At 42.5% G+C, this 22,935-nt stretch overlaps 1 protein-coding gene across 1 annotated transcript in view; it reads right to left on the bottom strand.

Annotated features, from left to right (window-relative positions):
* Positions 1-22,935, bottom strand: part of TLK1 (tousled like kinase 1) — a 164,003-nt gene that overhangs the window by 85,696 nt on the left and 55,372 nt on the right. The gene's annotated exons all lie outside the window — the stretch shown is intronic.

Genomic DNA, 22,935 nt, shown 5'->3' on the forward strand with positions numbered 1-22,935 from the left:
TGCTTTAAAAGAACTAGAAGGTAAAAAGAAGGAACATTTTTGAAATTAAAAAAAGATAAAAAGGATTTCAAGAAAAGCAGGTAACAAAGTACAAAGAAGATTTGATACTCAGACAACACAAGTCCTTGAAATAAGAAAATAATAAAAACTGTTTCAAAGAAGTCCCTGAAAAAACCTTTAATTTGAAACTGCTGACTGAAAGAGTACAACATGCACCTAAGAAAATCAACCCAAAAGGCTGACATCAAATTTTTCAAAGGTAACACTTTATGACAGAAGAAAATGGAGGAGGTTATTTAAGATATTCAAGAAAAGAGAACATAAAAATATTTTATATTCAGTAAAATTGACTTTTAACACATAGAAAACGCAAATACTGTTCCAAAATGCAAAAACTCAGAAAATAGTGCTTCCACAAGCCCTTCACAAAGAATCAACTGTAAACAAGTTTCAGACAACCAAAATGAATAGTCTTATCAGTCTAAAATTAAAAAGTAAGCAATATTATTTGCTGATAAGAATTAAATAATCATAGGATATCCTAATTCTATCTATTTTATGTCCTTAAGAACCACAATTGTAAGTACAGAAGAGGGAAGATGCAGGTGTAAATAAAAACCTTATAGTACTGAGCTGAATTGGAAGTATTAATAGAAATTCATGAGACATTTTAAAACAAAATGTGGAGGTCAGGTTCTAGTCCCAGTTGCTCCTCTTCTAGTCCAGCTCTCTGCTGTGGCCCAGGGAGGCAGTGGAGGATGGCCCAAGTGCTTGGGCGCCTGCACCCACATAGGAGACCAGGAGGAAACACCTGGCTCCTGGCTTTGGATCGGTGCAGCGTGCCGGCCGTAGCAGCCATTTGGGGGGTGAACCAACGGCAGGAAGACCTTTCTCTCTGTCTCTCACTGTCTATCTGTCAAATAAATAAATAAAAACACAAACAAAATGTGTGTGTGTGTACTGTACTATAAATAACAAAATACCTCCCAGCAGATCAACATTTCCACAAATAAGTATAAATTCTTGGGAAAAAAATTTTTTAGAGGTTTAAGTTAACACAACAGCTGAAAAGTAAAGAATCACAATTCCCAAAGTGGTTGCTCACTGATCTACCCAACAGCAGACTCAAAACAATGCAGTTAAGGCTAAGCAACTGAATGGCGATGTCAGCTGCAGACACATAGTCTGTGCAGACACATAGTTGAGATTTCAGCCCAGCCAACTTAGCTGTCTAGAAATACAAACAAAAACAAACACAGAAAACCAATACTCTCCAGGGGCAGTGCTCTGACCCTAACAGTTCCCTAATCTGTGGTAATTAATGGAGTACCAAAAATGTAATGCATAGGAGTTAAATGGACATTTTGAGATTTGATGATTGTTTATAGCCCTTGTCTCTACTGTGGAGGGACCGTGTTTTTTTCTTCTATTTACTGATCTCTTTACTTAGTGTAGGTTTAATCTTATGAGTATAAAATAAACAGAGTAGGTCACTGTAAAAATTGAGAGAGGAAATAAGAGAGGAAGGAGAAGGAAGGGTGGGAGGGAAGGTATTGTGGGAACTATCTCCATGTTTCTAAACATGAAATGTTTGAAATCTGTATGAAATACATGAAATTTGTATTCCTTGAATAAAACAAAAGAGAACACTAATTGGGATGATCAGTTCCTAGCTCTGGCATCTTATTCCAGCTTCCTGTTGGTATAGATTCTGGGAAGTAGTGATGATGGTGCTTGTGGTTGGGTTCCTGCCACTCACATGGGGTACCCAGATTGAGTTCTCAGTTCCCAGTTTAAGTCTCCCAGCCACTGCAGGCATTTGCCAAGTGGGCCAGTGGATGGGAGCTTGCTCTCTAACTTCTTTTGTTTCTCTCTCCCTCTCAAAAAACATCAACACTCCCCAGAACAATACACCAAATCCTAGAATCATTATAATACACGGTTCACAGTGTTCAGGATAGGATACCTTTTTTTTAAAAAAAAAAAATATTTATTTATTTGGAAGTCAGAGTTACAGAGAGAGAGAAAGAGTGGCAAAGAGAGAGAGAGAGGCAGAGAGAGAGAGATAGAGACACATAGAGGTCTTCCATCCGCTGGTTCACTCCCCAATTAGCTGCAACGGCTGGAGCTGTGCCTATCCGATGCCAGGAGCTTCTTCCGGGTCTTCTACATGGGTGCAAGGGCCCAAGGTCTTGGGCCATCTTCTACTGCTTTCACAGGCCATAGCAGAGAGCTGGATCGGAAGTGGAGCAACCAGGACTCAAACCAGTGCCTATATGGGATGTTGGCACTGCAGGCGACGGTCTCACCCACTGTGCCACAGCGCCAGCACCTAATATCAACTTTCTTAACATATGAAGAATCAAGACAATATGACCCACATTCAGGAGAAGACAATCAATAGAAGCCAACCATAAAGTAACACAAATACTGGTATTAGCAGATAAAGATCTTAAAGCAGCTATTACAAGAATGTTCAAAATGAGAAAGAAAAATGTGCTAGCAATAAATGAACAAATTGGAAATTTCAGCAGAGAAACAAAAACTGAAGAAAAGAGGTGTAAATTCTAGAAATGGAATTTTCATTTCTACAATTTAAATAAGTATATGGGCTTAAGAGCAAAAGGGAGAAACAAAGTAGTAAAGACTGTCAAAATAAATTATTCAATCTAAAGAACAGAGAGAAAACATTGGAAAATAATATCTGATGGACACTATTAAGCAGTGTAACATACATCTACATGGAGCCACAGAAAGAGAGAAAAAGGAGAAGAAAAACTCCAAAATTTTTTTAAGGACACATATTTACAGATTGAAGAGCTCCAATGATTCTTCCAAGCAGGATAAGCACAAAGAAAACCACAATGAGATACATCATAGTCAAACTGCTGAAAATCACATATAAAAGAAAAGGAAATCTTAAAAAGCATACATGACAACAAACTAGTCATCAAAACTATTTTGTCTGGAAATGGTGAGCCAGAAAAATCTGGGACAGAGGCACAATTAAGGAAATAGGGAGTTAAGTGTAAGTCTACACAATAAACAAGGAGATACTAAGCCTCCTTCCTGTGCTCAGTTCTTATCAAGTAAGCAGCCACCCATGTAACCCTACAGTGAGAGATCATAAAATTTGTCTCTGGGAAAAAGAGAACATCTCAAGGGACAAGACTTAGAGATACCAAGAGTATCTCTCTGAAAAATGACCTACTTAGGCTGTCTTGTGCAAAATCCATCCATTAGTCCTGCCAATTCAACACGAAGCTTCTTAACAAGTGTGTAAGTACCTAATGCATAGACATGAACACAGCCCAACATATGCTATAGATCTGAAGAATAACAAAAAGAAAGAAGGAACTGATTGGAAATGAGAGTCAATTCAGGCACCAAGAAAAACATTTCACACAAAAACCATTTAGAGGACCATCAAAAACTCTACTAGAAATTAAAAATATGATAATTGAAATGGGAAGGATAAAAAAAATGGGACCAAAGAAAAGTTGAGAAAATCTTTTTTAAATGGGAAAAAAAAAAAAAAGAGAGAGAGACTCAAAAATTGGAAGAAAGAAGAAAACCAGAGCTCAGTGCTAGAGGTCTTGGTCTAAATAAGAACAGCTCCAGAAAAAAACAATTTTAAAAGAAAGGATTTTAAATTACCTAAACAAATAATTCAAGAAATCTTTCCAGAATAAGAAAGCATGACCTTCTGGAATGGAAGGACAGACTTAAAAAATAAAGAAAAAAAGATGTATTTATTGGAAAGACAAAGAGAGAGAGACAGCGAGAAAGGGAGAGAGGTATCTTCTACCAGCTGGTTCACTCTCCAATTCTGCAACAGCCAGGGCTAAGTTAGGCTGAAGCCAGTAGCCTGGAATTCCATCATCTCCCATGTAGGTAGCAAGGACTCAGGTAACTGAGCCATCTACTACCATCCACTGTCTTCTCTTAGCAGGAAGCTGGGACAGAAATAGAGTAGCCGAGACCCAAGGTGTCCCAAGAGGTGCCATAACCCACTGTGCTACTGTCTACCTGTTCCAGAGGACACTCTTTTTGAACAAAGCACATTAGTTCTAAGATCTATGGAAGACCACACTAACACAAATCATAATAAAAAAATTTTAAAGTTTATGTTTTATTTATTTGAGAGGCAGAATTATAGGAGAGAGGGAGAGACAAGAGAGAGTGATCTTCCATCCACTGGTTCACTAACCAAGTAGATGCAATGGCTAGGGCTGAGCCAGGCCAAAGTTGGGAGCTAGAGTTTCATCCAGGTATCCCACATGGGTGGCAGGGGCTGCTACTTTTCCCAGGCCATTAGCAGGAAGCTACATCAGAAGTGGAGCAGCCAGGACATGAACCAGCACCCATATGGGATGCTGGCATCACAGGAAATGGCTTGACTTGCTTCATCACAATGCTGGCCCCAAAAGAATTTTTTGTCAATGCTAGAACTGACCACAAGGTCCTTAAAAGCTTCCAAACAACAACAAACAGGTCACTTAAAAAGGATTAGAAATCAGAATAATACTGGAGTAGTTCAGCACTGACACTGGAAGCTAGAAGTCAATGGAACAATGCCTTCAAAATTCTGAGAAAATTATTTCCAACCTAAAATTCTACTCCCCAGGGCCGGCACCGCGGCTCAATAGGCTAATCCTCCGTCTGCGGTGCCGGCACACCGGGTTCTAGTCCCGGTCGGGGCACCGGTTCTGTCCCGGTTGCTCCTCTTCCAGGCCAGCTCTCCGCTGTGGCCCGGGAGTGCAGAGGAGGATGGTCTCTCTCTTTCTCACTGTCCACTCTGCCTGTCAAAAAAAAAAAAAAAAAAAAGAGAGAGAAAAAAAAAAATTCTACTCCCCAGATAAACAGAAAGCAACTAGCTTCTATAAGTACAGGACATAGGTCTCTGAGAGAGTCTGAAAGGTGAGGGTGCTGTTTAGCTTAGCTGGTAATATGCCCATGTCCCAAATGAGAGTACCTGGGTTCAAGTCCAGGCTTTATCTCCTGACTCTACCTTCCTATGAGGTATATGCTAAAAGGTAGTGGTGATGGCTCAAGTGGTTGGGATCCTGTTACCCACATGGTAAACCTGTAATGCATTCCTGACTCTGGGCTTTGACAAAATCCCAGCCAAGCTGTTGAAAGTATACATGGAGTGAATCAAAAGAGTGTTTCTCTTTCTCTCTAATAAATAAATTAAAATATTTAAAAATAAAGGGAGGAAATAATCTGTATTTTCAAATAATGAGAAGTTCACAGACTTCTGCTAGACAGAATATGGACAATAACACAGAATATGAAATAAGGGAACTATTAACTCTAGGGAAAACAAAAAATTTACACAAGAAGAAAATAATGGAATCTTTTACGGCTCAGTTATGAATAAACTTGGAAACATTAAAATACTGATCTAACCAAAAATGGAAATACTTCATTCTATCAAAAGTAGGATGGGGTCAGGAAAGTATGGGCACTTCTTTAATGGTACAAGGTTGAATCATCTAAAAGGGCTGACTCCTCATCTTATAGACTAGGAATATAACTATCTAAAACACAGAAAGACTAGGAACCATATAATCTTATTTTGAAACACAGAAATAAAGCACATATAACGTAATTTTAAGCAGCTACAAGAGGGACAGCCCTGGGAAAATTAAATCCAGAATGAGAAGGAGGGGGCAAGATTCTAACAGCTTTCATTACAGATCTGAGAGAAAAATCTGTCTTTCGAAACTATGAGCACAGATTGTGTAAGCTTTCCTTCTCGAACAGTAGATATTCTTTCCATTTCTGGGTACGAATTGTGATCTCCCTTTTAACTCCCTTCCTATGTCATCTGTAAGTTACATTTATCAAATGTTTTCCTCTCTGGTTGGTACCTTCTGTGACCCATTTATGAAATCTCTATCAATCTAAAGTCACGAAGATGATGTATTCTTATTAAGGCTTCATTGCTTTCCTTTTGCATTTAGATCCATTTACAATTCACTTGGAATAGATTTTTGTTTATTGCTGTAGGAGCCGAGAGTCAATTTATTTATTTTCCCATATGGCTATCCAACTGATCCAGCCCATCTATTATAAAGATGACCTTGCCTCAGCTATTCTTGGTATTTACATTTTGACATAAATTTTGCAGTGTGTTAACTTCCACCTTCTTAAAAAACCTGCTAGAATTTTAATTAGTATTGCACTGAATCTATAAATCAAATATGGAAGAGAGTTACGGGGGTGGAGTCAGCTTCCATCTCCTGGTTCACACCCTAACCTGCCACAATGACCAGGACTGGGCCAGGCCAAAGCCAAGAGTTTCATCCCAGTCTCCTATAGGGTGGCAGGACCCATGCAATTGAGCCATCTTCTGCTGCTTTCCCAGGCATATTAGCAGGGAGCTGGATTAGAAGTGGAGCAGCCAGGGTTCGTTACTCTCTTGGAATCCCCACTCTATGCCGCTCCCTGTGGAGGTCTTTGATTCTAATAAATCCTTTTAAATCTAAAAAAAAGAAAAAGAAGGAGAAGTAGAGCAGCCAGGACTCAAATCAATGCTGTAATGAGTTGTCGGCATCACAGACGGCAGGTTAAGACACACTGACACACTGATCCTTTTATTTTAAATAGGGGGAGGGGGCAGTTTAGCCCCTATCTACTGGCTTGTCCTCAATAGCCAGGAGCTGGAAACTTAACTCAGCTCTCCCCTCCAAAGTTTAGGAACCCAACTACTTGAACCATCACTGCTGCCTTCCAAGGTCTGCATTACCAAGAAACTGAAATCAGCAGGCAGAGCTGGGGATCAAACCCAGATATTTCAATGTGAGACTCAAGCTTCCTAATGGGTTTCTTTCTCTCTCTTTTAGAATTTGTTTTATTTATTTGAAAGGCAGAGTTACGGGGTGGGGGGGAGAAGAGGGGTTCGGGGTTTCATCTGCTGATTCATTCCCCACATGGCCATAACAGCTGGAGCTGGGCCAGGCCAAAGCCAGGAGCCAGGAGCTTCATCTGGATCTCCCACATGGGTACAGAGGCCCAAAGAGTTGGGTCATCTGCTGCTGCTCTCTTAGGCACATTAGTAAGGAGCTAGATCAGAAGTAGAACAGTTCAAACCAGCATCCATATAGGACGTCAGCATTGCAGGTGGTGGCTTAACCTGCTAAGACACAACACAGCCCCTGCCCCCCCGCCCCAAATGGCTTCTTAACCAGTAGGCTAAACTCCCTCCCCCAGGTACTCCCAAAATTATATTTATTTAGGAGTTGGCATTTAGCCTAGCTTTTAAGATGGTAGTGTCCTACATCAGAGTACCTCAGTTCAATTCTCAGATCTCGTTCCTGATACCAGCTTCCTGCTAATCTGACCCTGGGAGGCAGCAGTGATGTTTCCAGTAATTGCATTTCCTATTACCCAACTGGGAAACCTGGATTGAGTTGCTGGCTCCTGGCTTTAGTCCAGGCCTGGCTGTTTCGGGCATCAGAGGAGTAAACCAGCAGATAAAAGTTTTCTTTCTTCCCTTCTCTCTCCCTCTCACCCTTTTTGCCTCCCCTCTCCCTCTTGCTCTCTGACCCACTCCCTGTTTCAAAGGAAAAAAAGTTGAGACTGCAATGTTGTATTTCACCAACAGATGCCCCCACCTAACCAGACATAATCTAGTATAAAAATTCCTTGCTTCCCTAAAAAGCGTTAATTGTCTTAAATTTCAAACCTGAAATTCAAGTTTTATGCTATAAAATATACATTTTCCATTTAGGAGGGTAGCTTAATATTTATTCGAATTTCACAACAGCACAAGTTTCCTTGGAGAATTGTCCAATCCTTGTTTTTTGTGTGTGTGTTACAACTGCAACTCAATCTGTTCACCTGCTACAGAAATTCTAAGGAGGGTCCTTCTCCCATATATACCCTCCACCCATGTCCCGTCAAGAAATGAAAGGGACAGATCAATACTAAACTAATAAATTATTTCCCTTAGAACTGTGGATCTCAAGGTAGTGAGGTAAGCATGAGGTAGAGGCATGGGAATGTCTTTTTGCTCTTCTTATTTTAAATCTCGTAGAGATATCACAATCAGAAACTGAGCATATCCTTCTGCCTGGATACCCAGAATTGCCCTGGTTCATGTTCAAGTCTACTTCTCCAAGCCTCCGAATCATTCTGTGAGCTGTCCAGTATCCTGCAAATAATGTCCATTGTTTGTGTAAGGTAACTAGAGTCAGTTTCTTTCTCTGCAGGTAAAGTCTACTGATTGATGTAAAACCACTTGACAGCCGGCGCCGTGGCTCACTAGGCTAATCCTCCGCCTTGCGGCGCCGGCACACCGGGTTCTAGTCCCGGTCGTGGCACCGATCCTGTCCCGGTTGCCCCTCTTCCAGGCCAGCTCTCTGCTGTGGCCAGGGAGTGCAGTGGAGGATGGCCCAAGTGTTTGGGCTCTGCACCCCATGGGAGACCAGGAGAAGCACCTGGCTCCTGCCATCGGAACAGCGCGGTGCGCCGGCCGCAGCGCGCTACCGCGGCGGCCATTAGAGGGTGAACCAACGGCAAAAGGAAGACCTTTCTCTCTGTCTCTCTCTCACTGTCCACTCTGCCTGTCAAAAATAAAAAAATAAAAAAAAAACTAAAAAAAAAAAAACACCACTTGACAATAGTTTGGCAAAAAATCTAAAATGAACAAAAGAAGTAGGGAACAAAATCATGTCTTAAAGACTCTCTATGACCTTTATTTTTAAAAGGGTTACATCAACTATTTTAATTAGAACCAAATTCAGGAAAAATTGTAATAAAATAGGCTAAGTATTGGAGTTTCCATCCATATTACACTGCTATTCTGTTCTTGCTCTCTATTGCTTGTCAATTAATTCTAAATATTAAGGTATTTAGATTTCAGGTTGTAGCTATACAGAGAAAAACCTATCACGTGCTCCCATCTTCCCCAAATATCTCTTCAGTTCACTGACATAATATCCCAAAATAGCCACTGACTATGCCAGCAGACTGTGTTAGAATCTTTCAATTTACTCAGTGTGGGTTGAACATACAAGCTGTTAAGATTACTCTCCTACTCCCACAGATGAAATGGTCAGAACCAGGACATAGAGTTTTGATTTCTAATAGTGAAATAATTTCATCCCACAAAATGGAGTAACTACATAGTTGATGGAGAACTAGGAGCTGAGACTACTGAGATGCACCACAATCCTTTTTCCTCAAGGAAATCAAATAATTGAAATGTGATGAAATAAATTCTGTCCAGATAAACACAGAAGTTACTGGGAGGACAGAGGAGGTGATTAAATCTGGATTTCAGCAAGCAGATAAAACGAGGTGGTCAGACATTCATAAAGTGGTATATGTGATCTGACTCTTGACGTTCAAATAGTGATGGAGTCTGATGAAAAGGACAATGAGGCAAAGTGAATCGAGCATTTAAAAAAGGTGGGAAAAACTATGCTCATTTAGGGAACCGCAAATAGGCACAAAGTAGGAATATGAAGAAAACATGGGAAACTGCATGAAATTATGTTACAAAGGTAGGGCAGGAATCAGAAGCTTCATGATGCTACATAATTTGAACTTGAAAACTTACATTAAAAACGGCTAAGTGAACTAGATCAGGGGCAGAGAGCGGACCCCAGAAAGCCCTGAGCAGTCTAGTAGCTGCCGCCAGCCTGGTTAACGTCACACCTCAGGAGGAGCGGCGGCCGGCCCCGGTCACCACACAGCAACCCAGCGGTCAGCGCCGGTCACCATCAGCGCAGGCCAGCAGCTGGCCCAGTGCACCACACTGCAACTCAGCAGTGGGACCCAGTCACCACACCGCAACCCAGCGGTGGGCGCCGGTCATTATTACCGCAGGCCAGCAAACAGCCCAGGTCACCACACTGCAAACCAGCGGTCGGCCCCATCACCACACCGCAACCCAGTGACTGCCCGCAGCCCTCTGCCTCTGCCCTCGCAGGGAGTGGTAGCCCAGGTGGCCTCACATTGGTGGCACCTACTGATGGGACAAGAAGGTCCTCGCAATGAAGGTTGGGGGAACCATAAAATGCTTCAATATAATAAACGGACATGGTTTCAACAAGACACCGAGGACGACATTTGCACACCAGACTACCATAAAGAACATCTCCAGGAAATACCTCCGCAGCGTAGGAGGCGGGAAAGCCATGGGCTTTGACGTTATAGAAGGAGGAAAAGGTGCGGAGGCAGGCAACAAGATAGGCCTGGGTGGAGCTTCAGGGCACGGCCATAAACATGCAGCCGACCGGAACCGGAAGGCCCACAATAGTGCGAGTGGGGACAGGAGGAGCGACCAGGCCCAACCACGCTGCTCCTCCCGCAGGCCGAGGTTCCAGCCTCACTGCAAGTGGAAGCCCCATGGGCTCTGTCTCTATGCCTCTCCTTCTCTGTGGAGAGAGAGAGAGAGAGAGAAGGGAGGGAGGGAGGGAGGGCGGGCAACCTGGACAGTACAGCGAAGAAGAAGATACGCAAAGTCCAGATGAGACCACAGCCGCCTAGACGTCGGGCCACGGCCACTTGGATTACCCACAAGATGCCAAGCACAAGGGCGGCAGCCATCCACCACCAGCTGAGAGTTCTGGGCTATGAGGCTGCACAGGCAGGAGCTGAGTAAATGCCGGTGGCCATCTCCAACATGAAGAAATGAATATGAAATTCCAGCAGTAAAATGAACAAGACTGGAGCTGAAGACCTTAAAGTGCTTGGTTTTTGCAGGTTAACCACATTACTGGAATTATCTGCGTTATCTATACAGCGTGGGGTTTTTATTATTGTTACCTAAAGAGGTCTCTTTTTGGTAATGACAAGCGTGTTTTTTCTTTTTAACATTGTTTTTCCTTAATACACCCTTAAAGGTTTTTATTTTTATTTTTATTTATTTATTTATTTTTTTGGACAGGCAGAGTGGATAGTGAGAGAGAGAGAGAGACAGATAGAAAGGTCTTCCTTTTTGGTTCACTCTCCAATGGCCGCTGTGGCCGGCGCATCTCGCTGATCCGAAGGCAGGAGCCAGGCGCTTCTCCTGGTCTCCCATGCGGGTGCACTGCCTTCCCGGGGCCATAGCAGAGAGCTGGCCTGGAAGAGGGGCAACCGGGATAGAATCCGGCACCCCAACCGGGACTAGAACCCGGTGTGCCGGCGCCGCAAGGCGGAGGATTAGCCTGTTAAGCTACGGTGCCGGCTAAAGGTTTTTAAATTGTGTAATGTCTGCTCAAGTTGAGATTTTTAAGAATTTCATTTTTAATTTGTAATAACAGCTTGCAACTTGATTTTAAAAAAGGAAAGTCAACCAACTGCAAGTACCAGTTAGTAAAGGTCTTAAATAACAAAAAATAAGTAAAAACTAAAATGTCTAGGCACAGTGGTAAACAGTCAGAGGTGTCTTTTAGAAAAATCAATCCAGGCCGGCGCCATGGCTCAATAGGCTAATCCTCCACCTGCGGCGCCAGCACACCAGGTTCTAATCCCAGTTGGGGCGCCGGATTCTGTCCCGGTTGCCCCTCTTCCAGGCCAGCTCTCTGCTATGGCCTGCTTGGGCCCTGCACCCACATGGGAGACCAGGATAAGCACCTGGCTCCTGCCTTCGGATCAGCGCGGTGCGCTGGCCGCAACGCGCCGGCCGCAGCGACCATTGGAGGGTGAACCAACGGCAGAGGAAGACCTTTCTCTCTGTCTCTCACTGTCCACTCTGCCTGTCAAAAAAAAAAAAAAAAATATCAATCCAACTTGTAAGATGCAGCCTGAGTATACACTGCACACTTCCTTTTCCTCTGGCAAGAATTTAACAGTAAGATATTTTTCACTTAGGGGTAGGTGTATATAGGAGAAGAAGAGTCAGAACAGTTTAATAAAGAGTAACTGGACCACAAAAGTGATTCCACTCACAATCAGACAGCTTGTTAATAACATTTTAAACAAAGCTAGGAGAACCAATAATACAGTATAGGGAAACAGAAACAGGCCTGGCTTTTTGGCCAAACCTATGGTGAAAACTGTCTACTTAAGGGCTGACTGAAGGTCAATCTGACAGCAGGCTTGAGTTGATGGCTTCTGCTCTTACCTACCTCTGTGTGTGCTGCTGCAGAAGCCACCTGATCACAGCCAACACGATGAGATGTAAAGAAACACCTTTATCCACCACCAACAACCCCCTACACCACTACTGAGAAGACCACAGTCTACCTGGAATGCACACTGCAGGAATCCTCCTCATCCAAATGCAAGCTGGCAAGAAAATATCACAGGTAATTTAAGAAGCCTAACTGGCATGCACGGGAGAACCCCAGCCAATCATAAAATAGGTGGTACAATTAAAGCAGCAGCTGAGGTAACAGCAAAAACACATCTTTTGAAAATATTTTGAGAATTTTATAATCTGTGATAAGAGAGCTGGCACTAAGACAAAAATAAAATTTTTAATATACTAAATTTTTAATATACTAATTTTTAATATACTAAAACACTGCTAGAAAAAAAATTAGTGAGCCACTAAAGTAGAATTATAACAAAAATATGAGGAAATTGAGACCATGAGTATAAAAAAAAAAGAGGTACCTGCTGTCAAAATAACTGGTATTTCAAGAAGAAACAAACACATTAAGAAAACATACTAATTAAATATTAGAAAACTGCTGAGGTGAGCATTTGGCACACTGGTTAAGATGCCACTCGAGTCATCCACATTTTATCAGATGTCTGGGTTCAAATTCTGACTATGCTTTAGATTCCACTTTCTTGCTAATGCAGACTCTGGTGGTCAGCAAGTGATGGTTCAAGTGCTTGGGTCCCTGACACCCACAATGGAGACCCAGAGCGAGTTCTAGGCTCCTGGTTTCAAACCCAGCCCAGCCCAGCCCAGCCCCAAATGTGGTGGGCTTTTGAGAAATAAACTAGTGGATGAATGATCTCCCTCTGTCTCTCAAATCAATAAGGTTTTAATTTTTAAAAGAAAAACTTTTTTTAAAGATCTATTTATTTATTTGAGAGGTCAAGTTACAGACAGAGAGAGGGAGAGACAAAGCATATATATAATTGTGCCCTGCTGTTTCACTCCCCAAATGGCCACAATGGCTGGAGCTGGGCCGATCCAAAGCCAAGAGCTTCTTCCAGGCTTTCCAAGTAGGTACAGGCCCACCACTTGAGCCATATTTCACTGCTTAGCCAGGCCATTAGCAGAGAACTAGATGAGAGGTAGAGCAGCCAGGACTTGAACAGGCACCCATATGGGAGAGGCAGAGGCTTTTGATCTACTATGCCACAGAGAGGGCGCCCAAGAAAACTTTTTTTTTAAAAGATTTATTTATTTATTCGAAAGAGTTACACAGAGAGAGGAGAGCCAGAGAGAGAGAGAGAGAGAGAGAGAGAGAGAGAGAAAGTCTTCCATCCGATGGTTCACTACCCAACTGGCTGCAACAGCCGGAGCTGCGCCGATCTGAAGCCAGGAGCCAGCTTCTTCCACGTCTCCCACGGGGGTGTAGGGGCCCAAGGACTTGGGCCATCCTTTACTGCTTTCACAGGCCATAGGAGAGAGCTGGATCGGAAGTGAAGCAGCCAGGTCTTGAACCGGTGCCCATATGGGATGCCGGTGCGTCAGGCCAGGGCGTTAACCTGCTGTGTCACAGAGCCCACCCCAAGAAAACTTTCTTGAGCTGAGGAAAAATCAGAAACTCCTAAGATATCAACAAGAATGTCTACAGACTGAGATGTTATCAAAAGGCCAAAGAAACACATATTCAAACACAAGGCTGGCGCTGTGGCTCAACTGGCTAATCCTCCACCTTGTGGCGCCAGCACCCCAGGGTTCTAGTCCCGGTCGGAGCACCGGATTCTGTCCCGGTTGCCCCTCTTCCAGTCCAGCTCTCTGCTATGGCCCGGGAGTGCAGTGGAGGATGGCCCAAGTGCTTGGGCCCTGCACCCCATGGGAGACCAGGAGAAGCACTTGGCTCCTGCCTTCGGGTCAGCACAGTGTGCCGGCTGCAGCACGTTGGCCGCGGCAGCCACTGGAGGGTAAACCAATGGCAAAGGAAGACCTTTCTCTGTCTCTTTCACTGTCCACTCTGCCTGTCAAAAAATTAAAAAAAAAAAAAGAACAAAAACAAACAAACACAAAAACTCATATGGCAGCATATGCTCTATAGGCAACCCAAGGCTCAAGCTAAATCCCTAAGCTAATTTTTCTGGGGCAGGTGTTTGGCCTATTGGTTAAGCTACCAGTTGGAATGCTTGCATCTCATATTGGAGAGCCTGGGTTTCAGTCCTGTCTCTACTTCCAATTCCAGCTTCCTGCTGATAGGAGGTAGAAGGTGATGGCCAAAGTAACTGGGTCCCTGCCACTCACGTGGGAGACCTGTTCCAGCTCCCAGCTTTGGCCTGCTCACTCCTTGCTACTGCAGTTATCTGAGGAGTGAAACAGCAAATGACCATACCCTTGCTCACTCGGTCCCAGCCTCTCAAATAATGTTTTTTTTCTAAAGGAGAAGGCGGCAGCAGATACAAGTTTATGTATGACTGCTATAAAGATTTGTTAACAATGCCCAAATAATCAATGGATCAAAGAAGAAATCTGAAGAGAAATTAGAAAAACCTTGAGATTAATGAAAACAAAAACAAAGCAAACAAAATCCTGTGAGACACAGATAAAGCAGTGTTTAGAGGGAAATTTATAGCAGTAAATGATTATCCGATATTTAAAAAGTCTCAAATCCTCCACCTGCAGCGCCAGCACCCCGGGTTCTAGTCCCGGTTGGACGCCGGATCCTGTCCTGGTTGCTCCTCTTCCGGTCCAGCTCTCTGCTGTGGCCTGGGAAGGCAGTGGAGGATGGCCCAAGTCCTTGGGCCCTGCGCCGGCATGGGAGACCAGAAGGAAGCTCCTGGCTCCTGGCTTCGGATTGGCACAGCGCCGGCCGTAGCGGCCATTTAGGGAGTGAACCAAAGGAAAACAAAGACCTTTCTCTCTCTCTAACTCTGTCAAAAAAAAAAAAAAAAAGTCTCAAATCAATAACCTAACCATCTACAGAAAACACTAGAAAAACAAGAGTAAATTAAAGCAAGGTGAGCAGAAAAAGGAAACAGTAATTATCTGAACAGAAACAAATGTAATACCAAATAGAAAGCTAAGAGAGAAAAATCAATGGAATGCAAAATTGGATCTTTGAAAACATAAATAAAATTGACCAATATTTTGCAAGACCAATCAAGGGGAAGAGAGACAAGATTCAAGTAAACTAAAACCAGAAATTAAAAGAGAGCATATTATTTTCAGAAATAAGAATCATTAGAGAACATAATGAAAATTTTACAATAAATTAAATCATCTAGATGACATAGGTAAACTCCTAGAAAAACAAAAGCTATTAAAAGTAATTCAAAAAGAAACAAACATCCTCAGCAAAATACAAGCAAGCCAAACTCAACAACACATTAAAGATCATTTATCCATGAGTTTTGAGGGTGGTTCAACATACATGAGATACATTACATTAACAAAATAAAATCATATCATCATCCTAATAAAAGGAGAAAAAGCAGCTGTCAAAATTCAATGTACTTTCATGATTAAGAAAAAAAGAGTCTCCTGTTCATGGCGTCAGTAATCTCCCTAGGCTCTAGTCATGAGTTGCCAGGGCTATGGAAGCCTTTAGAGTTCACTGACTTTGGTCTTATTCCGATAGGGTCATAGTCAAAGTGGAAGTTCTCTCCTCCCTTCAGAGAAAGGTACCTCCTTCTTTGATGGCCCTGTTCTTTCCACTGGGATCTCACTCACAGAGATCTTTATTTAGGTCTTCTTCTTTTTTTTTTTTTCTTTTCCATGGTATCTTGGCTTTCCATGCCTACAATACTCTCATGGGCTCTTCAGCCAGATCCGAATGCCGTAAGGGCTGATTCTGAGGCCAGAGTGTTGTTTAGGACATCTGCCATTCTATGAGTCTGCTGTGTATCCCGCTTCCCATGTTGGATCTTTCTCTCCCTTTCTGATTCTATCAGTTAGTATTAGCAGACACTTGTCTTGCTTGTGTGATCCCTTTGACTCTTAGACCTATCAGAGCCATCAATTGTGAACTGAAATTGATCACTTGGACTAGTGAGATGGCATGGGTTCATGCCACCTTGATGGGATTGTATTGGAATCCCCTGGCACATTTCTAACTCCACCATTGGGGGCAAGTCCGATTGAGCATGTCCCAAATTGTACATCTCCTCCCTCTCTTTTTCCACTCTTAAATTTAACAGGGATCACTTTTCAGTTAAAATTTAAACACCTAAGAATAATTGTGTGTTAATTACAGAGTTCAACCACTAGTACTAGAACAACAATAACAACAAATACTAAAAAGGATAAAGTATTACATTGTACACCTAGAGTCAGGACAAGAGCTGATCAGGTCATTGTTTCTTATAGTCAGCAACAGGAGTCACTGTGTACTTACATCCCATGTGGGATCTGTCCTTAATGTGTTGTCTAATGTGCAGTGATGCTATAACTAGTACTGAAACAGTATTTTTACACTTTGTGTTTCTGCGTGGGTACAAACTGATGAGATCTTTACTAATTATATACTGAATCGATCTTCTGTATATAAAGATAATTGGAAATGAAAAAAAAAACCTGGTGTTAAATTGGAAATGGCATAGAAAATTAATTAACTTTTTAAAAAAATATTATGTAGGATCTCTGTCTTTAATGTGCTGTACACTGTTATTTAATGCTATAACTAGTACTCCAACACTCCAACAGTATTTTTTTTCACTTTGTGTTGCTATATGGGGGCAAACTGTTGAAATCTTTACCTAATATATACTAAACTGATCTTCTGTATATAAAGAGAATTGAAAATTAATCTTGATGTGATTGGAAGGGGAGAGGGAGCGGGAAAGGGGAGGGTTGCGAGTGGGAGGGATGTTATGGGAGGGGGGAAGCCATTGTAACCCATAAGCTGTACTTTGGAAATTTATATCCATTAAATAAAAGTTTAATAAAAAAAAAAAAAAGAGTCTCTCAAAAACACAGGAAAGGAAGGAACGTACCTCAGCACAATAAAGGCCATATATAACAAACCCACTGCTAATATACATGAGTACGCAAGTGTGCAAAGCTGAAAGTTTTTCTTCAAACATCATAACAAGCATGCTCACTCTCATCATTGCTATTCAATACAGTACCAGACGTCCTTGCCAGAGCAAATAGGCAAGAAAAAGAAATATAAGGAATAAGTGAAATCTGAAAACCCTAAAGATAAAAAAAAAAAAAAAACCTTGAATTCAGTACAGTTACAAGATACAAATACAACTTACAAATTATATTTACCTAACTTTCCAAAAAGGAAAACCACCCAACTTAAAAAGCACAGAAAAAACTTGAGAATAAATTTAATCAAAGAAGTTAAAGATCTCTAGATGATCTTTAACTGATGAGAGAAATTTAAGACAACACAAATAAATGGAAAGATGTGTTCATGGGTTGAAAGAATTAATATTGTTAAAATGTCCATACTGCCCAAAGTGATCTACAGACTCAATGCAATCTCTATCAAAATTCCAATAACATTTTTCACAGAAAAAGAAAAAAATTCATGTAGAACCACAAAAAAGCCCAAGCAATACTGAGCAAAATAAGGCTACAGGCATCACACTACCTGATTTCAAAAACAAAGTTATAATTACCAAACTAGAACTGTGCTGTCAGAAAAACCTGCACACAGACAAAGGAAACAGAATAGTCCATAATTAAATTCACACATTGCCAGTCCATTGATCTTTGGCAAAAGTGCCAAGAGCACACAAAGGGGAAAGAATAGCTTCTTCAATAAATAGCACTGGGGGACTAGTGTTGTGGTGTAGTGCGTTAAGCCACCTCCTGTGACACCAGCATTCCATGTTGGCACCAGCTCATGTCCCTACCACTCCATTTCCAATCTAGCTCCCTGCTAATGGCCTGGGAAAAGCAATACAAGATGACCCAAGTGTTTGGGCCCCAGCAACCCATGTAAGAGACCCAGATGTAGCTCACAATTCCTGGCTTCAGCCTGGCCCAGCCCTAACCCTTGTGGCCATCTGGGGAGTGAACCAGTGGATGCTGGTAAAAGTGTACGAAGTTTCAGTTATTCAGGATGAGTAAGTTCAGGGTATCTAATATACAGTGGTTGACTATAGTTAATGATGCTATTGACACCTAAAATTTACCAAGACCTTACTTAAATGTTTTAGCACACAAAAGGTCTTGCTAATTATCTCCACTGCCACAATATATATATGAAAACAGCATGCTAGGAATCTCAAATATATACAATCTGTCAATCATAATTCAAAAAAGCTAGGGGTAAAAAGGAAGAAATAATTTGAACAGACCTATAAAAATAAAGAAACAGAATTTGTAATTTTAGAAAACAAACCAAAAAATACCCACAAAGGAAAGCCCAGGGGCAGGTGCTGTGGTGTAGCAGGTAAAGCTGCCTCCTGCAGTGCCGGCATCCCATATGGGCGCTGGTTCGAGTCCCAGCTGCTCCACTTCCGATCCAGCTCCCTGTTACGGCCTGGGAAAGCAGTAAAAGCTGGCCCAAGTCCTTGGGCCCCTGCACCCATGTGGGAGACCCAAGAAGTAGTTCCTGCCTTTGGATGGGCGCAGCTCTGACCATTGCAGCCAACTGGCAAGTGAACCATCGATGGAAGACCTCTTTCTCTCTCTCTCTCTGCCTCTCCTCTTTCTCTCTCTCTCTGTGTAACTCTGACTTTCAAATAAATAAATCTTAAAAACATTAAAAAGAAAGAAAGAAAAGTCCAAGATCAGATGGCTTCACTGGTGAATTCTACAAAACATTTAAAGGAGAACTAGTGCAGGTGCTGTGGCGCAGTGGGTTAAAGCCCTGGCCTGAAGTGCCAGCATCCCATATGGGCACCAGTTCTAGTCCTGGCTGCTCCTCTTCCAATCCTGCTCTCTGCTATGGCCTGGGATGGCAGTAGAAGATGGCCCATGTCCTTGGGCCCCTGCACCCACATGGGAGACAGGAAGAAGCTCCTGGCTCCTGGCTTCGGATTGGCGCAACTCCGGCCATTGCAGTCAACTGGGGAGTGAACCAGTGGATGGAAAATCTCTCTGTCTCCACCTCTCTCTGTAACTCTTTCAAATAAATAAAATAAATCTTTTTTTAAAAAAAAAAAAAGCAGAACTAATGCTAATTCTTCACAAACTCTTTCAAAGAACAGAAGGAGGGGAACACTACTCAACTCATCTTGGTAGAACAGTATTACTCTGATACCAAAAACAGCCAAAATATCCCAAGAAAAGTATAGATCATCAACCCTTATAAATATAGACGCAAAAATCCTCAACAAAATACTAATATGCCAAATTCAGCAATGCATGAAAAGGATTACTACTCCTTGACCAAATAAAATTCATCTCAGGAACGCAAGGTTAGCTCAACATACAAAAATTAATCATCAATAAACCCCATTCATGGAACAAAGGACAAAAATGACATGATCATCTCAACAGACTGACATACTTCCAAAAAGTATCTGGTAAAACTCAACACCTGTTTGTGTGTGTGTGTGTCTGTGTGTGTGTATGTATGTGTCAGAGAGAGAGAGAGAAGGAGAGAGAGAGAAAAAGGGGAGGGGAGGGGAGGGAAGGGAAAATAACTTAGAAATGGAAGGAAACTTCCTCAAGCTTGAGAAAAGAAATCTATGAAACACCCACAGCTTTCCACTAAGATGAGAAACAAGAAAAGATGTGTGCTGTCACCACTTCAATTCAACACTGAACTGCAGATTCTGGCCAAGATAATTATGCAAGAAAAAAAAAAGCAAAACTATCTCTTTGGCAGGTACCAGCATCTCATATAGAGAAAACATTAAGGAACAACAAAAATTATTCGAGCTAATAAACAAATTTAGTAAGACTGTAAGGCACAAGACCAACACTCAAAAATCAACTGCATTTCTATACAACAGCAATGAACAATCTGAAAATACACTTAAGAAAACAATTCCATTTTTTAGTATTATTAAAGGAATAAAACACTTAGGAATAAATTTAATAAAACAAATATAAGACTTGTGAAGAATAAAATTTTAAAAGAAAGACATTTGCGCCAGCGCCGCGGCTCAGTAAGCTAATCCTCCGCCTTGCGGCGCCGGCACACCGGGTTCTAGTCCCGGTCGGGGCACCGATCCTGTCCCGGTTGCCCCTCTTCCACGCCAGCTCTCTGCTGTGGCCAGGGAGTGCAGTGGAGGATGGCCCAAGTCCTTCGGCCCTACACCCCATGGGAGACCAGGATAAGCACCTGGCTCCTGCCATCGGAACAGCGCGGTGCACCGGCCACAGCGCGCCTACCGCGGCAGCCATTGGAGGGTGAACCAACGGCAAAAGGAAGACCTTTCTCTCTGTCTCTCTCTCACTGTCCACTCTGCCTGTCAAAAATTAAAAAAATAAAAAATTAAAAAAAAAAAAAGAAAGACATTTGTGTTCATACACTGAAAGATTTAACATTCCTAAGATAGCAATACTCAACAAATTAACATTAGTATTCACTGCAATTCCCATTAAAATGCCAGCTGACTCTTGAAAATTGACAAGCCGATACTAAAAATCATATTTCAACCTGCTCTGCGGCATAACGGGTTAAGCCATGGGCCCACAATGTCCGCATTCCATATGCATGCCAGTTTGTGTCCTGGCTGCTTTACTTCTGATCCAGCTCCTCAAAAAAAGCAGGGGAAGACAGCCCAAGTGCTTGGGCCCCTACACCCATACAGGACAAGTAAGAAGATCCTGGCTCCTGGCTTTGACCTGGCCCAGCCCCAGCTGTTGAGGTCATCCAGGGAGTAAACCACCAGATAGAAGATATCTCTCTCTCTCTTCCTCCACCCTGACTTTCAAACTCTTTCAAATAAATAAATATTTAAAAACAAACAAAAATAAATGTAATGGATCCAGAATAATCAAAACGATCTTGAAAAAGCCTGAAGTTGGAGGCTATGCACTACTGGTCTTTAAACTTTCTACAGTGTTAGATCAACTAATATACCGTAATACAGCATGAGGGTAGACATACAGATCAGTGGAACACAATGAAGAACCCAGAAATAAATCCCTTTGTCAAAAGTTCCAACAATTCAATGAAGAAACGACAGTCTATTCAATAAATGATGTTAAGACAACTGGATATTCAAAAGCAAAAGAAATGGAATTCCTTATCCTCACATCAAACACAAAAATTAATTCAAAAGAGATCAAAGATCTAAATACAGGAGCTAAAATTATAAACATCTTGAAACAAAAAGTAGGTATTTATCTGTGTGATCTTGGATTAGGCAGTTTTCTTGAATATGACATCCACAAAAGAGAAAAATCTGAGCATTAAGTATTTGCTAAGTAATCTTCACAATTCAAGATTTTGAAAACCTCAACTTAAAAATAGGCAAAATATTTGAATACTTTACCAAAGAAGACATATAACTGGTAAATAAGCACATTAAAAGATGTTCTGGGTCGGTGCTGTGGCACAGCACGTTAAAGCCCTGCCTGCAGCACCAGCATACCATATGGGTGCTGGTTTGAGTCTTGGCTGCTCCACTTTTTTTTTTTTTTTAAGATTGATTGATTTATTTGATAAATAAATAAGACTGATTTATTTATTTGAAATGCAGAGTTACAGAGAGGCAGAGACAGAGGCAGAGAGAGGTCTTCCATTCGCTGATTCCCTCCCCAGATGGCCACAACGGCCATCAGAGCTGCACCGATCTGAAGTCAGGAGCTTCTTCTAGGTTTCACACACGGGTGCAGGGGCCTCAGGATTTGGGCCATCTTCTACTGCTTTCCCAGGCCATAGCAGAGAGCTGTATCAGAAGTGGAGCAGCTGGGACACAAACCGGTGTCCATATGGGATGCCGGCACCACAGGCCTGCTTTATCCACTATCCCACAAGGCCAGCCCCCCTGCTCCACCTCTGCTCCACCTCTCTACTAATGCGCCTGGCAAAGCAGCAGAGGATGGCCCAAATCCTTGGGCCCCCGCACCCACATGGGAGATCCTGAAGAAGCTTCTGACTTAGGATCAGCTCAACTCCAGCCGTTGCAGCAATTTGGGGAGTGAACCAGTGGATAGAAGACTCCTGAGGAGAGCGGCAAGATGGCGGAATAGGAAGGAGCACATTGATAGTTCAGCAAGACACACAGGTTAATAAAAGTGGAGATACTGCAGGGTCAAGGAAGAGTAGGGGAAGAAACAGCAGCGGAAATTCTTCCGGAACTAGTGATTCACAGTGGACCTGCGTGGAGAGCGTGGGAGCCCAAGTTCGGGACACCAGCGGCAGACTAAACGCACCAGCGCTGGAACGCGAGGTGAGCCGAATCTCAATAGCCTGAGACACCAGCGGGCAAGCAGAAAGAAGAGACTAGAGGGAACGAGGCTTGAAACTCCGTGGGGAAAAGTTCACCAGGCTAACTAGAAGAGAGAGAGGGGAAAAAAAAAAAAGTAACCGATACGGACACGAGTTTCTCTCCGCTCACCCCTCAAAGGCGAGCGAGACAAAGAGCAGGCGCCATTTTGGACATACGTCATAAGCAGGGCGACCTCAGGTCTGCACCAGCCCTGAGCCTAGCAGAAAAACCTGACTCTGGGGGGAGGGGTGAAATAACAGGAGATTAGGATCTAACTTGGCAATCCAGTGGGAGACTGCAGGAGAATTGGAGCCCACAACGAGGGCAGCAGAGATTCCCTGTGTGGTCCTTGGGAAAGAGCTTCCGATCTCTGGCTCCTGTGGGTATATCATTTACCTGCTAACTACCTGCAATTACGTTCAGCTGTGCGGAATTACTTCCCTTTTGAAGCAAAAAAAAAAAGAAAGAGATTTACCACGCCTAACCTGGGAGTGTCATCTTTGACACACCCTTAACCCTGAGGAACCAAACCCAGCTCTCAGTCCACACTTA

The sequence above is a fragment of the Lepus europaeus genome, chromosome 1 (assembly GCF_033115175.1).
Source record: "Lepus europaeus isolate LE1 chromosome 1, mLepTim1.pri, whole genome shotgun sequence".
In the NCBI taxonomy this organism is placed as follows: domain Eukaryota; kingdom Metazoa; phylum Chordata; class Mammalia; order Lagomorpha; family Leporidae; genus Lepus; species Lepus europaeus.